The 21,919-nt window shown below is 42.8% G+C and overlaps 1 protein-coding gene across 6 annotated transcripts in view; it reads left to right on the top strand.

Moving 5' to 3' along the window:
- RAI2 (retinoic acid induced 2) overlaps positions 1 to 21,919 on the top strand; it is a 397,647-nt gene that overhangs the window by 263,557 nt on the left and 112,171 nt on the right. The gene's annotated exons all lie outside the window — the stretch shown is intronic.

Raw genomic sequence — 21,919 nt, 5'->3', positions numbered from 1 at the left:
CTGCTGCTTATTAGCTGTGTGACTGAGCAACTTATTCCACTGCTCTGTGCCTCAGTTTCCCTTCCTGTAAAATGGGGATTAAATGAATGAACAAATGAATGAATCATGTAAAGGGCTTAGAACAGTACCTGGCACATAGGAAATATTATTCGGTGTCTGTTATATGAAAAAAAGTCTGTTGGTTTGAAATGGCCATGTGGAACTGGGAATAGATTCCATAGAGGAGGAATTAGGACAGGAGCTTGACCTTCAGAAATTGGGTAAGCCTGGTCAAAGGCCACCGGGGTGGGAGAAACACTGTGAGCAAAGGCTTGCTGGAGGTGTGAGGGAAGAGAGGGGTAGCAAGAGTCTTTTAGAGTAGGACTCCCCACTCTTCTCTCCATAATGGTCATCTGGGAAATGTAATATTTGCATACACGTGGGGTCAGTGAGGCTGTTTGCATTTGCACCCTGGGGGTCACCAACCCAGCTTCGAAGAGCTGAGGGAAGGCAATACCTTGGTACATCTGAAACCCATTCCCAGAACCTATGGGGAGCTCAGGGTTTGAGTAGGACTTCTCAAACTCAAATGGGCATTAAAATGCAGATTCTGACTGAATAGGTCTATGGACTACACTTTACCTCAGAATTCTTTCTACCCCAAGTGTGATTTTAAAAACCAACATCAGCACCCAAACAGCTGGTTAGAAATGCTGAATCTCTGGTCCTCCCACCCTAAGCCTACTGAATCAGAATCTGCATTTTAATCAAGTTCTTAGCTGACCAAGATGCACTTTGGCACTAAGAAGCTCTGGATTAGAAGACTCAGCCCAGCTTGTTGTTGGGGGGGGGGCACTTTGTTCTCAGACCCAACTGTACATTAGATCCTTGAGGGTAGCTTTAAAAAACCCTGATGTCCATGGAGTGCCTGGGTGGCTCAGTTGGTTAAGATTCTAGCTCTTGATTTCGGCTGGGGTTGTGATCTTGGGGTGGTGAGATGGAGCCCCTCATTGGGTTCTGCTCTTAACGTGGAGTCTGTTTGGGATTCTCTGTCTCCCTCTACTCCTCCCTCTGCTCACTCTTGCACTTTCCTGTCTCTCTCTCTCTCTCTCTCTTCCTCCCTCCCTCCCTCCCTCCCACTCCCTCCTTCCCTCCCTGAAAGAAAGAGAGAAAGAAAGAAAGAATCTAAAAAGAAATCCTGATGTCCAGGTCAAAGTGGCTCAGTTGCATCAAAATCTATGCAAGCGGGGTCCTAGGAAATCAGTATTACGTTTTCAGCTCCCTGGGTGATTGTAATGTGCTCTCAGGGTTGAGAACTGCTGAGTTAGGGACAAGCCTCTAAGCAGGGCTGGAAAGAGACTGAAGGCTCACAGAGTTCTAGAGGGGGTTCAGGTCCTTTTCTTGCAGCCTACCACAGCAGTTCAAGGCATGAACTCTGGAGCAATGAGGGCCTTGCCTGGCTTCAAGTCTGGCTTTGTGCCATTTGCCAGCTGTGCCATATGCAGGGTACTTAGCCTCTCTTTGCCTCCACTTCTTTGCAGTGGGGACAATAATGATAGTAACTATGGTACAGGGTGTTTATGAGGGTTAAGTGAGCTAAAATGGATGGTTCTCATTATAGTGCTTGGCACATAGTCAGTGCCATGTAAGTGTTTATACATTGAAATACATATTTTACTCCTTCTGATGGGGGTATGATGGAAAGTTCTTCACTTTTCTGTCACTCCACCCCATTTTCAGTGCTAGGTTCTTGGGCAGCAATCACACCTCTGATTAGGCGCTCAATAAATGTTTGAAGAATGCACGACTGAATGGTTACAATGCCCCCTTGTGTATTCAGTGGGAAGAAATAACAAAACATGCGGTCAGGACGTGGGACTTTCAGTGCCCAAACCAGAGAAGTCCCAAGAAAACTGGGACAAGTTGGTAACCCCAAGTATGGGCACCACCCAAATGTCCATTTCCTCAAGGTACTGTTTCCAAGTAAGCACAAAGAAAGACTCCCACAGTTAACCCCTTTATGTGCACCTAACAAAGGCAATGGCCCTTCACTTCCTGGCCATGGTGCATGTGTGTGTATGTCCACACATATGTGCACATGTATGCATCAGTAATAACGGTAGGTAGAATGTAGTAACAGTGGCACATGATATGCACTATGATGAACAGTTTGCATGCTTAAGGGGGAGCATCAGATGGCCTGGTTCAAATCCTGGTTATCTCACTTAATAGTTTTATGATGTTGGACATGTTTTTTAGTCTCTTTGTGCATCAGTTTCTCCATCTGCAGAGTGGAGATGATAATAGCACTCACCTTTCAAAGTTGTCAGGAGAATAGATGAGTTTATACATGTGAAACATTTAGCAGAGTGCTAGACACATAAGAAATTTGATTGATATTAGCGATTATTATTATTGCTATCATTATTGAGACTACCGACATCCCTCTTCTGCTTCTCTTTCTTTTTTACCTCCCAGCCTCTTCCCTTTGCTGTGAGCCCTCTGCATCCGACTTTCTGTTTCCTTTCCCTGCTCTCTTCCTCCCCCACCAGAGGGGCCATCAACAATTTTACCCGGCTTAGATAGACAGAGCCCCCGGTCCACCCTCAGACACACGAACTGAATATAAATGCCTTATATTGTATGCTGTGACAGCATTATGAATCATAATGCTATGTGTTAAATAGCATTAATGTGGGTATAAGAGACCAATACACTTATTTTTCTCCTTTGATTGGTAGATCAGAGCCAAGAGATAGAGGGCAGTGGATGTGTAAGTTCTGTTCTTAGAACCTTAAAGATGATATTGGGAATGATATGCCAATCACTATTAAAATTAAGTTGTTGCTGTTTAAAAAAATAAACAGATGTGCTGAGTAATATAGCTTTCTGGTGGAGCAGGAAGGCATTTCTCAACCTTATCCCATTCACTATTTCTCATCCATAATTTGGAAGAAAGTATAGAAGCCACATATCAGATATACAGGAGATTAGAAAAATAACAAAATAATTTCAATGGAGAGTAGGGATATAAAATAACATGACTCTTGAAGCAATGGGTGAAATATCACCAGATGAAATTAACATGGATAAATGTAAATCGTGTGCAAGAGTCCAAATAAAACCCCACCTGAACATATATAAATGAATATATATTATTATGTCATATTAATACATTAATTTTTGTTATTTATTATATTATACTAATATGGGCATATAATATATTAATATTATATTAATAGGGGTGCCTGAGTGGCCTAGTCGTTTAAGCATCTGACTCTTGATTTCAGCCCAAGCCATGATCTTAGGGTTGTGAGATTCAGGCTCCAGGCCCAACATGGAATCTGCTTAAGGTTCTCTCTCTTTCCCTCTCCCTCTGCCCTGCCCTCCCATCTCTCTCTCTCCCTCTAAAATAAAAAAAATTATACTATGAATACATATAATTATATAATGAATACTATAATAGCAATATCACTATATATATATATATATATATATATATATATATATATATATATATATAGCTTATAATTTTATATATTCTTTGGACCCAGAAATTCTACTTCTAGGAATTTATCCTAAAGAAAAATTGTATGTTTGGGTGGGTGGAGGGAATGATAAAGGGAGAGCCTAGAAATTAAAGTCAGTGCAGAACTAAAATGATATTTAAAAAGTAGAGAACAGGGACCCCTGGGTGGCTCAGCAGTTGAGCGTCTGCCTTTGGCTCAGGGCGTGATCCAAATTCAGGGATTGAGTCCCACATCAGGCTTCCTGCATGGAGCCTGTTTCTCCCTCTGCCTATGTCTCTGCCTCTCTCTGTGTCTCTCATGAATAAATAAATAAAATGTTAAAAAAAATAAAAAGTAGAGAACAGCCTAAATATATGTCAGTGGGGATTGGTAATAAATCATGATAAATGTAAATAAAAGAAAACGAAGAAATCCTTAAAATTGTGCTAACAATGTTTCTCAAACTGGGAATCTGAAAACCTTATGCATTAGAATTTTCTGGGGTGCTAGTTGACATGTAGGTTCATAGACCCTCCCCAGAAGATGGAATGAGTATTTCTAGGGGAGGGTCCAGGGGAATACTATTTTTAACAAGCATCTGCAGATTATTCTGATATACTCTTAAAATTTGAGAATTACTTTATAAAAGAACATTTAATGCCATAGGAAAGTGTTCATGGTATGGTGACAAACAAGTTCCAAACAAGATGATCCCTTTTATGTAAAAATACATAACTGTATAGAAGAAATTATGGAGTGATAAAGGCCAAAATTATAGCCATGGTTAATTTTTTTTTATTTTATTATTTATGATAGTCAGTCACAGAGAGAGAGAGAGAGAGAGAGAGAGAGGCAGAGACACAGGCAGAGGGAGAAGCAGGCTCCATGCACCGGGAGCCTGATGTGGGATTCGATCCCGGGTCTCCAGGATCGCGCCCTGGGCCAAAGGCAGGCGCCAAACCGCTGTGCCACCCAGGGATCCCAGCCATGGTTAATTTAATGTTATATGGCATTAGCAACATAAATGTGCATGTGCATAGTTCCACTTTATCCAGTACTTGTCATAAAATACCTGGAGTATACCATTTGAGGAGGTCAAATCTATTTAGATTCAAACAATATGGGGTAAAAAGACAATGGAGAGAAGGAGTCAGAAGTGGATTCAAAGTTTGGAAGAATGGTGATTCGTTTATGGAGCAAGGAAGTCACAGAGAGAAGCTGATTTAGGGAAGAAAGATGAGTTGGTTTTGAACATGGCAAGTTTGAGGTATGGTGGCACATCCAGTGGGAAACAACAAAAAGGCGATTGGGATTCTAGGTCTAGAATTCCAGAAATTGAGTGGGGTAAAGATGTAGATTCAAAGACAGTAGAAGTTGTAAGAGTGGATGAAATGAGGAGGAAGATGGAATCGAGATAGAAGAGAAGGTGGCTAAGATTAGCTCCCTAGAGAATTCCATTGATTAGTGGAAAGGAAAGGAAGAAAAGCCAGCAAAGGAATAAGAGGGCATGGTCAGAAAGTTAGAGTATGAACCAATAAGGTCCAGTGCTACCAATCATCCCGTGGAGGAAAGAGCTTCAGGGAAGAAGAGAACATCAGGGAGGATGAGGATGAAGCGTCGGCCACTGGACTGGACAAATGGGTCAGCAGGGACCTTCCACAGAGTTGTTTTGGAGAGTGGTGACATCTGTAGGCAGCAAGGGTTAAGAAACAATCAAGCAAAAAAAAAAAAAAAAAAAGAAAGAAACAATCAAGTGATGAGGAAGGCCAAAGAGCTGGTGCAGTCATTGCTGCATTCTGAGGTTACTTGGTGGCCTCTCCCATTGTAGACGAATGACTCCTTGCCTTCATGTTGCTTTCAAGACGAAGCTGGGACAATTTCCCCCAGCATTCCTTCTCCCAGAAAGGATGAACTGGAATTGGGGTTGTTCATTCTTTCATGGAACCTTAAGTCACCCTGTGCAGTACAATGTTTTGAGAAGTAATTCATTCTTCCCCTCCCTCCACAGTTCCCTTTCTTTCCCCTACTCTGTTTTCTTGTCATGGTGAAGGTTTGGGATTGGATAAAGAGTACAAGTTACCTACAAAACAGTTCCCTTCCTGGCTTTTATTTCCCAAAGCCTCGATCCCTCCAGGGAATTGTAATGGTGTCCTAGAGTGTGAGGCAAGAGAAAGAACATTTTTGAGGAACACAAAAAGGATTTCTCTAAGACTAGGAAGAAATTCCTCTGGCTCAGGACAAGAGAGATAAGTCTGAGAGCCTGGAAGGCCTCAGTTCCCTACATCCTTTATCCTGACAGGACCAGGAGAAGAGGCAGGTTTTAGACAATGAAGCTGAAGGAAGGAGGACCAACGCCTAGGCTCTCAGCCAGCCAGGGCTTCCAAACCAGTAGCCTGGGGAGCTGAGGGGACCCTGTGGGCTGGATCTGTGCCATCTCAATGATATCTCTGGCCCTGCCTGAGGCCCAGAGGGTCACCCTGATATCATAGCACTGCCTGAGATCTAGAGCCTTGGAGTGCTCAGAAGAGTCGGGGAGAGGACCCAGGAATGCCTGGGACTGAATTTCCAGCTTGGCAGGATGGGCCTGTGCTTTATAGAAAACAAAGAAAACAAAGAAAACAAAGCAGTGTGTCTTGCTCACCTAACTTTGTGGATTGAGATTTATATCTGCTGTGCTAGGGGAAGCGAGGCTCGTATCCTCAAGAGAGGTGAATGTTTTCTTCACCTGAGGGTCTCCAGATGATGTGACAGCTGGTGTCTAAGTTGTAGTTAGTGTGGTGGGGTGTCTAGAGGGGGGTAAAATACGGTGACCCCATTGTCAGAGAAAATGGGTTCTCATTCATCTCTGCTGCTTGAGCTTCCCGCGATTTTGGCCAAGGTACTTCATCTCTCCAGGCCTCAGTTATCTCATATGTAAAAGCAAAGTATTAGATTAAGTGAATGCTCAGGGTCCTCCCACATTCTGAGAGTCTTTGGCTTGTGGTAAACTGAGTTTCTTATCTCTAAGCGATGAGGTGGATTAAGCAGCTCTCTCGCTGCTGAGCTGCCATCACCTTTGCCCAGTGCATGTGAGGAAACCAGCAGGGTGGGAGAGCTTGCATTACTGAGGAGGCCACAAGTGTGCTTTTCAATCTGTGCAGCTCCAGGATTTCAGATATGGTGCATGAGTCCCTGCGGCTTTAACTGAGGCAGGCAGAGGGTGATGGGCCTACCAAGTTTGCTTTTTAAGCCCGGGCCACTCACTGAAGATGGGTTTGCACACTTGTCTCAGAGGGCTAATTTATCACTCTGGAGAGCAATTTCTCATTAACACAATGTCAATACTGCTGGGGATTGGCTAGACCACCTTTGGAAGAGGTTAAATTACCTTTTAATCAGCATATGGGAGAACAAAGCTCTGTTCCATCGCGGCACTGCAGCCTTGCTAATTTGATATCTTATAAAAACCAAGGCAGTTCCAACCATACCTGTGTGATACAAGCAGGATTGTTTCCAGAGAGGCAGAGACAGGAAAGGAGGGTTTCTGCAGCCGTTATCCAAACTGGCATAATTGATGTGGGTGCAGTGGGTTAGAGCTAATGGTCTGTGTTTAATTATGGAGGCAGTGACACAAGACCTCGAGGATGATAAGGCACTAACCAGATGATGTACCACTTTTGCAGTTATGAGCTCGCTGCATAGGGTCAGTCCAGCGGCACGGTGGTCTAAATTCCATGTTCCTCCTGGGATTTGGGCTCAGTCCTTGAGAGGCACAGGACTATATTCAGAAGATGGGTCTGAATTCACACTGACAATGTCTCCTGGGAGAACAGTCACAGGCCCCAGACGGAAGTGCTTGGAAATCCACCGCTCTAAGAATTCATTCTCCTTTGAAATGAGGATAATTTACATTGATATGCACCTAAAACTCATCAGCCACAGTGGAAAGATGGGGCTTTTCATCTCGTGTCATTCATCAGAGCAATAAACAACAAATACATTTTTGTCCGCTAGCTTGAAAAATAAGGACAAGAACTGTTATTGAACTGAATTGCATATTATTACACGATAGCCATTATCAACTTTTAGAAAAAGGACGTGGTTGTACCTGGATACCTGGCTGTCTAGCCAGAGACTATGTTTCTCAGCCTCTGAGGCAGGAGTGTGAGACCACGTGACTCCATTTTTAAGCAATAAGAAAGCAAAAGTGATGTGTGTAATGTCTGGGTCATGCTTTTAAAGGAAACGGTTCATCCTCCACTTGTTCTTTTCCCCTTCTTGTGGGTAAAAGTGAAGTTGTGATAGGTGATAGTCCAGTTTCAGTCTTAAAGATAAGGATAACACCTATATAGGGTTTTGTGGGTTTTATCTTCTAAGTGCACAAGCCAAGCAGGTGAAGTAGACAGGTGCGGGAGTGGTTAGAGTGTCTATTTGATAGGGAGGAGGCTGGAGTTCAGAGAAGCCAGATGTTTTTTGCTCAGTCGCATACCTTTGTGGACATGGAGCCATATCCTGAACCCAGGCATTCTGACTCTGATTCCAGTGCTCCTTTTACCATAATATTGCCTCTTCGTCCTTGAAAACCTTGAGACCTAGCCCTACATGTTCGTGAGAGAGAGATCTGCATCCATTGAAGATGGCTTAAGCATCCCCATCTAGCTCATGTCCTCTCCTTTCCACCTCTTTCCGACCCCTCACCCCACAAACAACAAAGATGCAAAGCTCAGTAGAGCACGGTTTTTTCAAAAAAAAAAAAAAAAGATCGATGGCCTTGCTTAATATCAGAACTTTCAAGGGTGGGTGGGGAGGAGGAGTTGCAGAAGGAGGAATATTTTATCAACGACACTGTTTAGAATTGCCAGCACATGGGGTAATAAAAAGCAGAACAACTTTTAGTCAGTTTTATTATTGTTTTAAAATTCTCTACAGGCACTGAACCCCACATTACCTGTACCCTCTTTTTGCCTGTGCCTTGGACGGACCATTTCTGTCCCCCCCCCCCCATTGGTATGCTACAAAATGGTAGTAACGAGAGAAAGCAAAATCATAAAATGTAAAATCCAACGACCTCTTGCCTTGCTCTCTTGGATGTGTATACATGTCCAGGAAATGGCTGGGATGTTTGTACCAGTTTTCGCCCGTTAGGTTTATAAGAGCTTCTGTAAAGAAAAGGAAAGCTTGTCTGTTTCCTTGGGGTTTTCCCTCGCTCTTATCTCCATAGTTACAAGAGTTGGTTCTGTGCATTTTTTTTTTTTTGAGCTGGCATCTTGCCCAACTCAAATTGATTATAAAGGTTGGGAGGGACAGTGAAGATCTGCGCCTTGATTCCCGGTAAGTTGGCTGTTTAGAAAGATAGCATTGACAGCCGAAACAGCGTGCAGAGGGGAAGGCAAGTCTAGAGACTCCCTTATTTATTATGGGGCTGCTGAATGACTCGCTGGGCTGTGCTCTTCCTTGGAGGAACAGAGAAAGATAAATGCCTAAATGCCTGGCAGAAATCAGCAAAAGGTTCTTTCCTCAAAGGCTTTATAGTACGGTTGCCAGATTAAAGACAGGACACCAGTTAAACGTGCATTTCAGAAAAACAACAAATACTTTTTTTAGGATAAGTGTGTCCTAACTATTAAATGGAATATACTTCTACTCATAGATACAGGACACCCAGTTAAGCTTGCATTTCAGAAGTGCAGATTTTAACAGGGCATCCTGTATTTTTATTTGGTAAATCTGACAGCCCTACTTGTAGAAATATAACAAGATTTTATGAAATAGTCTCTCTCAATTCTGAATAGCCAATGCTGTTTTCCCCTTGGAAGATGGTGCAGGCTGTTTGTTTGTCTATTTTGGTGGGGTGGGGGCATGCAGAGGAGATCAAGGGGAAAGAGACTGGACTGGAAGGCAGGAGACCGAGCTCTGAGTCCTGTACTAACAACTGGCCGTGTGACGTTGGACAAGGCACTTCTCCTGTCTCAGCCCTAGTGTCCTAAAAGGAGGGGATTAAATGGTCCCTGTAAGGATAACATGATTTTATAGTCCTGTGTTCTTCCTCATGCCACAAATATTATGTTAGATTTCAGTTTCTCCAGAGATGATGTAGGTTGGTGCTGTCCAGTAGAAATAAACCACAAGCCGCATGTGTGGTTTTAGATTTTCTAAGTAGCCACATTATAAAAGTCAAAAGAAGCAGGTGAAATTAACTTTAATAATATACTTTATTTAACCAGTTATATTAACATATTGTCATTTCGATATATGTCATCAGTATAAAAATCACTAATGAGATTACATTCTTTCTGTGTACTAAGTCTTCAAAATCTGCTTTGGAGCCTTATGGCACAGCTCAATTTGGACTAGCCACATTGAAAGTACCAGTAGCCACATGTGGCTATTATACAGCACAGGTATTGGTTAACTAAATAACTAAATAGATAGATAAATAAGTAAGTTTTAGAGAATTAGACAAATTCAAAAGTGAGAAATCTGTAGTGGGTTATTTAGAGAACTTAGGCTATTGGGGAACATATTCATAAGACTTTAAAATTAATATACAAAAACTAAAAATTAAAATTAATATACAGTTGATCCTTCTTATTTATGGATTCCATATTTGTCAACTCACCTACTTGCTAAAATTTATTTGTAACCCTCAGAATCGAAATATGTGGCACTTTTGTGGTCATTTGTGAACAAGACGTGTGCACCAGGTGAAACATTTGAGCTGTCCAATGCACATGTTCCCACCTGGGATGGAATAAGGTGGTGCTTTGCCTTCTTGTGTCAGCTCTCATACTAGCAGAAGGTCCTTTCTGTGGTCTGTTTAGTGCCATGGTTTTTGCATTTTTTGTGCCTTTTGTGGGTGATGTCGCTGTTCAAAATGGCCCAAAAGGAGAGAAAATGAGTGGGAAATATCAGAGAGGGAGACAGAGCATGAGAGACTCCTAACTCTGGGAAATGAACAAGGGGTGGTGGAAAGGGAGGTGGGCGGGGGGTGGGGGTGACTGGGTGACGGGCACTGAGGGGGGCACTTGATGGGATGAGCACTGGGTGTTATTCTATATGTTGGCAAATTGAACTCCAATAAAAAAAAAAAAACAAAAAGGCCCCCAAGCATAGCGCTGAAGTGCTTTGTAGCGCAAAAAGGCTGAGCTGTGCCTTATGGAAAAAATATGTATGTTAGATAAGCTTCTTTCGGGCATGAGTTAGAGTGCCATTCGCCATCAGTTCAATGTTAATGAGTCAACTATATATTAAATGAAGTGTCTTTAAACAGAAACACACATGAAACAAGGTTATGTATTGATCCAAAAATGTTGTGACCAGAGGTTCACACCTAGGGGTAATGGCTCAGTACTCACCCGTTCCGTGTTTGTGGAGACTTTATAGAACATAATTACCATGAATAATGAGAATCAACTGTGCTTTGATTTTTTAGAATAGTTTTAGATTTATAAGAACATCGAACAGCTAGTATAAAGATTTTCTGTATACCCACCTCCTGAACCCAGTTTTCCCCGTCATTGACATGTCACATTAGTGTGGTTCATTCATTACAATTAGTGAACCAATATCTATACATTATTACTAAGTAAAGTCCATAGTTTATTCTACTTAATGCCACTCTTCCAGATATCAAGATACCACATGACATTTAGTTGTCATATCTCCTTAGGCTCTTTTTGGCTGTGACAGTTTCTCAGATGTCCCTTCTTTTCGATGACTCGATGATTTGAGGAGTACTGGTTAGGTATGTTGTAGAATGCTCCCATACTGGGATTTGTCTGATCTTCTTCTCATGGTTGAGCTAGAGTTATGGCTCTGGGGAGGAAGATCACAGCATAAAGTGCCATTTTTATCGCCTCATATGGAGGGTACATACTATCAGCATGACTGATGATATTGACCTTGGTCACCTGGCTGGAGTAGTTTGCCAGATTTTTCCACTGTAAAGTTAGTCTTTTTCCCCCTTTCCATACTGCCCTCTCTGGAAGGAAGTCATTATGGGTAGCCCACACCTAATGAGTAGGGAGTTGTGCTCCACGTCCTGGGGGGTGTGTATCTACATAATTTATTTAGGGTTCTTCTGCATGGGAGACTGTCTCTTCTCCTTCATTTGTTAAGATATTCAATCATTTATTTATATCAGTAGGGACTCAGGGATATTTATTTTATTCTTTGTGTTAGAATCTAATACTACTTTATATATTTTGTAGCTCGAGTTGTTCCAGCTTTAGTGATTGGGAACTTTTTCAGTTGATTCTTGTGACCATTATTGTGTGTGTGTATGAAACAGAGAGAGAGAGAGAGGGAGGAAGAGAGAGAGAGAGAGAGAGAGAGAGAGAGGAAGAGAGAGAGAGAGAGAGGGAGGGAGGGAGAGAGAGAGAGAAGAAGGGATAGAGAGCATTTCCTTACTTTCTGGCACTACAAGATACTCCAGGCTCATTTTGTGTATTTCCTGCTCCAATCATAGAATCAACCATTTCTCCAAGGAGCCATGATTCCTTTTTTGGAGAGTAGTATTGGAAACCAGTATCTGGGAAGTAGGTTTGCTCATTATTATTGAGGTGTTGTTTCTTTTAGGACCTCTCAGCTGACATAGCAAAGAAATATAGGTGTGTATACTAATCCATACATTCATACATCTCTATGAATATTTCTGTATATATCCATCTGTATTATCTATATTAAGCTAAGACTAAATTCATATTGATGTCTCCAACTAATCCATTACCACATGGATCATTCTAGCCTCCTCCCCTTACTGATCTGTAAATTTCCACTCTAACAGTGAGAAACCTGCCTCCCACCATCTGCCATCCATTTACTTAATTGTTCAATTCCAGTGTACATGTATAGAGGTATTAGCTATACAGGAGTACCATAGGCTTTTATAAAGTAAATTTATTTCTGTCATAAAGCTGACATACGTTTAACAAAGAAAATAGGAAAACTAGATGCAAATAGAGAAAGAGCTTCAAAGGTAGGCCCCATCGCCCAAATACAACCCGTGCTGATATTTAAGGTTATTTCCTCCCCCCTGCCTTCTCACTGGCCCTTTAAATCAGCCAAACCCTCCTCACACCCCCTAAAACTGCTAGTGGCCATCTCTCAGGACCTTCCTACTCTGCCTGCATGGTCTCTAGCACCAGTCTCCACATCCAGAAGCTGAGCTGCTTACAGCCTTTGGACTTGATGCTTTCCTTGGCCTTTCTCAATTTGGCTGTCGGCCCTCTCAGGGACACCAGCATAGCCTTGCTTCACCTCTTGAAATGAGATAATGATTTGTCTCAGGCTCTAGTACCTAGCCCCCATGCCCCAAGACCCAACCCCAGCCTAGTCCTGTTTCCAGTCTCTTTCCTACTTTTGGTTCATTTTTCATAGTTGTAGTCATGTTTAAGATATGATTTGGAATATTACTTTTTTCATCTTAATATTCTGTCATAAATGTATTCCATGTTATTACAGTTTCCTTGATCACCATTTTCCAATGTCAGTTTCATCAACAGGATTTACCTTTTTTTAAAAAAAAAAAACATATCCTATTAGAAATGTGAGCAGTCCCAATTTCCAGCTATTGTAAGTCACCTGGAAATGACACCTTAGAACCTTATAGCCTTTTCTGTATTTAGAACAAATAAGACACATTAGAATATATTTAGAGTCACCCCCCGGAACTGAGTTATGAAATCGAGCATTTGAAATTTTCAATGGATGTTAGTAAATTTCTTTTTTTTTTAAGTTCATCAGTTGGCATTTTTATTTTTTTTAATTTTTTAAATAAATTAATTTTTATTGGTGTTCAATTCTTAAACATGTACGGTACTCATTTAACTCAGGGTTAGTGTCAAAAGACAAGGCCTCAGGTTTCCAGTCCCTAGCCTCATCGGGATGCCTCTGGGTATTCTTAGGTATTCTTAGGAGAAACAGAAAGGACCCCCAGATCAGTGAAGCAATTGTTTGGTTTTCTTTTTATATTATGACATGAATCCAGATATACTATGGACAAATCAGGGCCTTAAGACATTGTAGTTACAATAGTTGACATTTATTGAGGGCTTCCTGGGTGACAGACACTCTTCTGACAGTTTCACTGGTGTTAGATAATGCTGTTCTCATAACACTAAGATGGGGAATGCCTGGGTGGCTCAGCGATTGAGGGCATAATCCCGGGTCTGGGGATCGAGTCCTGCATCGGGCTCCCTGCATGGAGCCTGCTTCTCCCTCTGCCTGTGTCTCTGCCTCTCTCTCTTTCTCTCTCTCTCTCTCTCATGAATAAATAAATAAAATATTTATTTTATTTTTATATGTGTATTTTTTATTGAAATTCAATTTGCCAACATGTAGTATAACACCCAGTGCTCATCCCGTCAAATAAAATATCTAAGAAAAAAACCCATTAAGAGGTAATATCTATTGGTCTCCATTTTACAGTTGCAGATACTGAGGCATAAGAGAAATTAAAGAACTTGCCCAGGTCATTTGGTTTGTACGTGGTAGAGACAGGATCTGAACTCAGGCACTCTAAGGCCAGAAGTCATTCTCTTAGTGCTTCTGCTGTGACTGTGTGAGATGAAAACTCTTCATAAAACAGTCACCTCAGGGGTGCCTGGGTGGCTCTGTTGGTTGAGTGTCTGCCTTCAGCTCAGGTCATGATCTCAGGGTCCAGAGATTGGGCCCCACATCAGGCTCCCTGCTCAGTGGGGAGCCTGCTTCTCCCTCTCCCCCTCTCCCTGCACCTGCTCTTTCTCTCAAATAATAAAATCTCAAAAAAACAAAACAAAACAGTAGCCTCAGTGCTGTGTATTATTTTCTTGCTCCTAATACCAGCCCTATAAAGGGTACTCCCTTGTCATATTCTATGTGTCTTTTTTTTTTTTTAGTTTCCATTATAGAAAAACTTGTCTTATTTAAATGGGTCAAAGAACACTATGAATAAAGGTCACTTTCTTTATTGACGAGCTTTCCAAAAGAGAAATTTGCATTTCTGCTGATTAAAACTCTATCACAGATACAGGTGATGGTTCAGTGTTCTAGCAAATAAGGAAGTCCAGGGTGCCAGGCTGAGCTCAGCAACTAACTCCGGGCTTTCCTTGCTCTTCAGGGACCAGTCTCTCCCCACCACCTCGGGGATTCCTAGAAACAATCCCAAAAAAGGTGCATGACTCTAGAAAGTGTTTTCTTGTTTATAAAAAAAGATCAGTTCCTTATATTTCTACATATAATGTCTAGGAGTTGTCCTTCCTATACAAGTAAGGGGATCTGGGGGCACCTGGGTGGCTCAGTGATTGAGCGTTTGCCTTTGGCTCCGGTTGTGATCCCGGGGTCCTGGGATCCAGTCCTGCATCAGGCTCCCTGGAGGGAGCCTACTTCTCCCTCTACCTATGTCTCTGCCTCTCTTTTGGTGTCTCTCATGAATAAATAAATAAATCTTAAAAAAAAAAAAGAAGTAAAGGGATCTGGTTGTAGTGGTATTCAATAGCTGGAAAATGCAAAAGAGATGATTTTAAAGATGGCTTTTGAAAAGGTTAAGATTCCCTCCACCATCCCTGCCCTAACTGTGTTAGTTATGCTAATACTAGAATGTCAGTAGAAGGAACCACTAGCCGTTTATTTCTCACTAATGTCAAGACCATTGCCAGGGCTCTTGCTCAGCAAGTGGCCTTCCATTGCCTCCCTCGGGGGCCCAAGGTCTCCCCCATCTTTAGCTAGGTCCAGAGCATCAGCGGATGAGGAAAGAGAGCCTGCAGAAGTCACCCTTGCTTCTTCACCACCTCAGCCCAGAGGTGCAAAGTGCATTTGCACTCATATTCTTCCTGTAACCAGCAGTCAAAGGGCCACCCTCGAGAGTGAGAGATGGCCTCCCTGGCTAGGCAGCTGCTTCCAGCCACACCTCAATGTCACGGAGGCAAAGGCCAGTCCTGGTGGCTAGCTCATCAGCTCTGTCATGAGAACCCTAGATGGGATGAGTTCTGGGTCCTCAGGATGCTAAAGCCAGCAGGAAAGGTGGAGGAGGATGCTCTGTGGAAGGGTAGAGCACCGACCCCACACTCTCTGCGGAGCTGTGCCACATGGCCCTGGGCTGTCACTGGCTACTGAAGTGCAAGGAGAGCTGTCTTTCTGAGCACTGGACGCAGAGATCCTGGGGAAATCACAGTCCTTGATGGTTTGACTCTAAAGTGAGCACGAAATAAGAAAAGTAACGAGGCACGTGGAACAAAGGAGTGGAGGCGGGGCTGTGGGGTGGTTTATCCATGGACATGAACTTAGTTAAGGAACAGAGAAACTGCCTGATGTTATAGAACAAAACAAAACCAAAAGAGCCAGATGCTCTCTAACTGCGTGGCCTTGTGCCTGACATTTGGCCACTCTGGGGCTTAGTTTATGCAAAAATGATGATGCGGCCGGATTGTTTCCAAAGCATCTTCTGTGATCCTCTGACCTATGAACTATAGAATGGTAACAAGCACTTCCAGAGCCCTGAGAAGAGCCTCCTGTTACATATCTTGATCTGGCTGATGGTTACACAGTTGTGTTTACTTTGTAAACACTCACTGAGCTGTACACTTATGATTTGTGCACTTGTCTTTATGGATGTTGTCCTTCCATTTTAAAAGTTTACAAAGGAAAAAAAAAGCCCTTGTCACTTTATCTACCCCTCTTCAAATAAGGAGCATAACATGGTTTTCAAAGTCCAATTCAGGCCATGAGACGTGCACAGGATGGCGATATCCTTTGCTGGGCATGTCCCCAAGATCTTTCCCCCCTGCACTCAGTGTCTCTGGATGGGGGAAAGACAACTACCTACTTCAAATGCACTCAGACTTTTCTAGAATCCCTGATTCTCATAGACATGAAGTCCAGGGAAGGAGGAAAAAGGTGAAACGTGGCCATAATCTTTAAGCCCACTGGCTGCTTTTCAGTGACTCTTGGTAGGATCTTTAGCAGGTCCCCCTGAGTGCTGGACACATCACATCTGTGGCCATCAGCCACACGTTGAAGGCCCCTCTGAATGGTCTATGTCTTCAGGCAGTTCTTTAGTCAGAGGTCATCCTTCTGCCACCACGCGACCTCATCTTCAGACCACACCAGACTGGTCAGCGGTGGACACATGTCCAAGGAGCAGCAAATCTATAGGTGACCAGAAGCCAAGAGGTAGGCTGGCGTTAAAGTTCCACATAAATAGAGATGACGGAGATTAACTGGCAAAACCCGATCATCCTGGGGAGCTTGGATGTGTTACAGATACAGAGTCGGGCAGGTGGGTAAGAGCAGAAGAGGAAAGGTGCCCAAGAGAAGGTAGGCAGAAAAGCCTTGAGGAGGAAGAGTCCCGAGCGACCGTGACCATGAACAAGCTTGGCATAGGCAGAAGCCAAGAGATGAGCAAGCTAGAAGGTGAGGCGGCTGATTGGCAGGAGCAGGCACAGAAATCCCAAGGAGGAGGACGCAGAGCCCAGAGAAGGCAGCCGTGAAGCCTGAGCCCCCGTGAGGAGGCCCCACATCTCCACTCAGGCCACCTTGAGACCACGGGTACTGCCCCTCTTGCTCTTGCTTCTTGGTGTAAGCACAAGAGCGAGATTGCCGTCACCGTTGTTGAGTCTCTCAGTTCCCACATCCGTACAGTAGGCATAATAATGCCTACTTCTCAGCATTTTATGGAGTTTAAATCAGTGGATTCATGTAAAACACTTAGCATGGTGCTTCTCACATACCAGGTGCTCGAGAAACATTAGTGACATTCATGGTGAAAATGTTGATGATTTTCACATGCAATCTTAAGCCCACAAGACCCAAGGCATCAGAGTGACTCTGTTACCCTCATGCCAAAGGCCTGATTATTTTAACTGGTATTTTTAATTCCAAAGTATGCAGATCAATATTAATTCAATTCTGGCCTTCCCTCTACTCATAACTTGGCTTCGGAACACAGTCTGGTTTCCTCTCTTGGGGCTGTGCTCTAAAAGAGGTGTTTCCTGTCATTGCTATTAGTGGCATCACTGTCATCTGAAGGGAACCTGTGGATGTTTTAGGCACTAGAGAAATCACGGTAATCTAGAAGCATTAGGAACCTTGCAGCAAGCCTGACCCAAGCAGTAAGGAAGGAAGGCATGCTAAGTATGCCGACGTGAACTTGGAATGCAAAAGTAACTCTTAAGACGAATGGTAAACTGGAAAATGTGTGCTCAGCCGGCACAGCATTCTTTTTTTAAAAATATTTTATTTATTTATTCATGAGAGAGAGAGAAAGAGGCAGAGACACAGGTAGAGAGAGAGGCAGGCTCTATGCAGGGAGCCTGATGTGGGATTCGATCCCGGGACTCCGGGATCATGCCCTGGGCCGAAGGCAGGTGCTAAACCACTGAGCTCCCCAAGGATCTCCCCGGCACAGCATTCTAATACGTGCCCTCCTCACCGGAAGCCCTGCCACCTTGGAGCCTGCCCAAACGTTTAGTTGTGGGGACCTCTGGGAGCACCCGGAGGCTGACTCAGAAACAAGGTCTCGGGTACAGAGAGCTGATCTGGGAACCTGAGGAACCCTCGGAGGGGAGCAAGCAAGTGAAACACGAAGGGAGGGCAGCCAGTAGAGTGGGTTCCAGGCGCTGGTCGCCCTGGGCAGCCAGCGTCCGACCCCCGGCACTTCTGGCCTGCCACGTAAGAGGGCCGTGTGGATTTCCGGGGCCAGAAAAGGTCCAGAAATGCAAGTTCTGGCAAGTGAAGTCAGGCTGGGGTCCCCTGAAGCGCTAGGGACCGGGAGAGGCGGGCAAAACCCCGACAGAGCCTGCTACCCCAACCCGGGCCTCCCCCCAAGATGTGGCTATGTCCACGCTTCCGGAGATCGGGTGCTCGTCTTACAAGCCATCCTGACAACCTGCACTTAGTCATTTTGCAAATCATTTGGGTTGATGATAATGGTTCTCCTAAAATGGTGATTACGTTTTCCTGGAAATCAGCACAGGTTTGTTTATCCGCCACTTGCGTGTTGCAGCACAGAGCACATGCGGATCTTGAACATGTTGGAAAAGCAGTCCAGAGACCTAGCAGAAGTCTGTTCACAGACCTGCCCAGAGGACACCAAATGCTATGTTATTTCCTCCTCTCGACTGCATGTCACCAACAAAAGAACCCTACATGCTGGAAGTGATGCCTTTCAGAGATCCTGCAGCAGGCTGCCGACGTGAGATTTATGTCATTGGAAGGTCTGGCAGCCTTTCTGCAGCGTGTCAGTGGCACGGGTGAATACTCAGGATGGGGAAGGTTGCTATTTTAATTTACATGCTATTGCTACCCGTTTTGGCTGGCTTACCCAGAATGCCCCAGATACCTATTTGAATGGGAAGTGTTCCATATTTGTAAGACAGACCATCTTGTGGAAATTGGTGTTTTGTCACTCTCCGGAACAGTGTGAAGTTAGGAAAATGGCTTGTGTGTCTTGTTTGTGTTATAAAATTCCAGCATTTTTTTTCTCCATCTTTCTTTCTTATCAACATTTTTCTCAAGGGATCTCACAAAAGCCAAAAGGATCCTTTTTGCCATTTTTTTTTCAGAACCATCCAACGTGAAAAATAAAACCTTCTGTTATGCCTTAATTATTGTTTGCAAAAACTCTGAGTAGCTTCATGCCATGATTTCTATATACTATTGAAATTGCTTGGTAGAAATGTGAAAGCCTTCAAAAATCATTCTGAGAATTTCTTCTTTTTATTTTTCTCTTGGAATATTGATGTATTGAACAAAAGTGGTCCTTCGTCCAAGGCCCAATATTATGGTGTTATTTGCTGTAGATATTTATTTTTAAAAGCCATATAGTTTCTTTTATATCCTAACAATTATTTTGCAACTTATTTCTATGCATTATTGAGTTATCACATTTTTCAACTTCATTTTTAGGCGATGAATTTTGTTTATAGAACTCTCAAATTGCCATGTATAATATACATGCATATTTAAAATGATAGAGCGAAGCATTCAAAATTCCGACAAGAATCTCGTATAATTGCAGTGGTGTAATATAATATAATGCGATAAAAATGCAATTTATCCCAAGGACATATTTGGCAGAATGCAAAGGTCACTGTTTTTTGACCCTAATTTTCAAGCTTCTGTCTGACATTTACATTGTATATCATTAAGAGCATACACAAGTATATCATGTCTTTTTGAAACTAATTTTACATAAATTATGTGTCTCTGTGATTTGTTTGCATAATGGGGTCTTCGGTCTATATTAGGAATGTCACATAGACTAGCCCCCTGCCATCACAAAAATGTTGGAAGTAAATCAGAGGAAAGAGAAGTTGGAGAGTTCTTCTGAGACATTCTGAAAAGAATCAACAGAGGACTTCTTCCAGCAATAAAACAGACTGAGCTCATGATAAGACCTCTCTTCTATTACTAATATGTAGAAATGCTGAAATAATTTATCTCCAGAATTTAAATACACACATGGGCTCAGAAAAGGATAAGAGAAATCCCCAAGTGCCAGACCGGAAGAAAGGAATCAAAGTCAGAGCACTAAGACCAAACAGTTACTCCGGGAGCATGAAGATTTCATCTCAGATGGGCTCTAAAAAGGGGGCATGGCAAGCTTGCTAGGGAAACAAGCCTGGCCAAAGAAGAATTCACAAAAAAAAGATTACAATTGTATAGAAAAATGCACTCGTTGTGAGGGACACTTAGACAATTCAGCAGACAAGAGAATAAGCACCCCAAGTTGGATATTGTAGAATAATCTTAAAGACACTATAAGTCTATTTTAAATAGTTGAAGATATAAAAGAGAGAACCAAAGTGAAAACCCAAAATACTGGGAAAAAAGACCGGAGAAATTTGAAAATCAAATAGAGTTTCTACTGATGAAAAATAGAGTCAGAAATTAGTGGACAGGTTGAACAGCAGTGTAGACAACGGCAAAAGAAACTTAGTGAGTTAGATGGTACATGTGAGGAAATTACCCCACAGATGGCAGAGTGGGAGAGAGAGAGAAGTAAAGAGAAATGAACTATGAAAGTAGTTCGGAGCAAGTTCCAACATATGTCTAATCAAAGTTGCAGAATGTAAAATCAAAGGGAAACGGGGGAGAAGCAATATCCCAAGAGACAGTGACTGAACACTTTCTGGGGGCTGGAAAAAGACATGGGTTTTTAGACTAAACAAAGCCTATCTTGTCCCAAGCAAGATCACTTAAAGTAAATCCACACCTAGAAAAATGTGGTAAATCTACAGAGCACTCCAGTAAAGGAGAAAATCTCAAAGCCAGAGGGGAAAGGAAAAAAAAAAAAGTAGCCTGCAAAGGAACCATACAGGTTATAATTCAGTCACATGACCAAACCTAACTGCAAACACAGCTGGGAAATGCAGTCAGGCCATGTGTCCGAGAAGATGGCAACATGGCTTTCAGAGACCAGATGCCATCTCTGGCACAGCGTAATTATCACCTTCTGAGCTCAGACCTATGGAAGAAGAAGGACGCTCTTGGGAGATGAAGCCCTTCTAACTATTCTCCAATCACACTACACAAAGCACTGGAACTTTCTTCTCTGATATTATCTCGGCTTTACTATTGTAAATGGCAGGGAAAGGAACCCCCCCCCCGTCTCGATCGAATATAACATGTTCCAGAAATGAGTCTTGTCCAACTTAAACTCACAGAGAAGAGTCATCATTTGGGATTGTTTCTCAAACACTGAGCTAGGCACTCATAGAATAATAAACTTAAGAAGATCTCAGTGAATAGCCCAGGTTAGCCCCTGACCAATGCATTGAGTCACGAAGGTCTCATTTGCATGTGACACTTAACAGAAATTCAGCAAAAGCCGGTTGAATCCATTCACTGATTCTTGCACTCAACAAACATTTATTAGATGGCTACATTGAACCATTGTTCTAGATCTGCGCTGTCCAATGGAATAGCCATTAGTCACATGTGGCTATTTAAATTTAAAATAACTAAAATTAGAAATTCGATCTTCAGTCACACTGGCCACATTTCAAGTGCTCGGTAGAAACATGTGGCTAGTGGCTGCCACACTCTATACCTGCCACAGCACAGGTATAGAGTCTTTCCATTGTCACAGAAAGTTCTGTTGAAAGTACAGTAGTGAACACAACAGACACACTTCCCATCTCCATGAAGCCTAAATGCCATGTCAGATGGTGATAAGCTCATGGAGAAAAGTTAAGCAAGAGTGCAAAACGGGGAGTGGGAGTGGGGGAGTGGGGGGGAAGTAGTTGCGGTTTTAAAATACGGTGGTCTAGGAAGGTCTCTCTGAAAGGATGACTGTGTTCGTTCACGTAATGCTGATATAACAAATAAGCCCTCAGATCTCAGTGACTAAACCCAAGAGTTTATTCCTTGCTCCAATCCCTGGGTTGTGAGGAGGGAGCATAGAATCATTAGGTGGAATCTGTTCTATGTGGTCATTTGGGGCCATAGGCTAACTGAGACTCTGCTGCCCACAG

The sequence above is a fragment of the Vulpes lagopus genome, chromosome X (assembly GCF_018345385.1).
Source record: "Vulpes lagopus strain Blue_001 chromosome X, ASM1834538v1, whole genome shotgun sequence".
Lineage (NCBI taxonomy): Eukaryota > Metazoa > Chordata > Mammalia > Carnivora > Canidae > Vulpes > Vulpes lagopus.
This window is presented reverse-complemented; position numbering and strand designations above follow the sequence as displayed.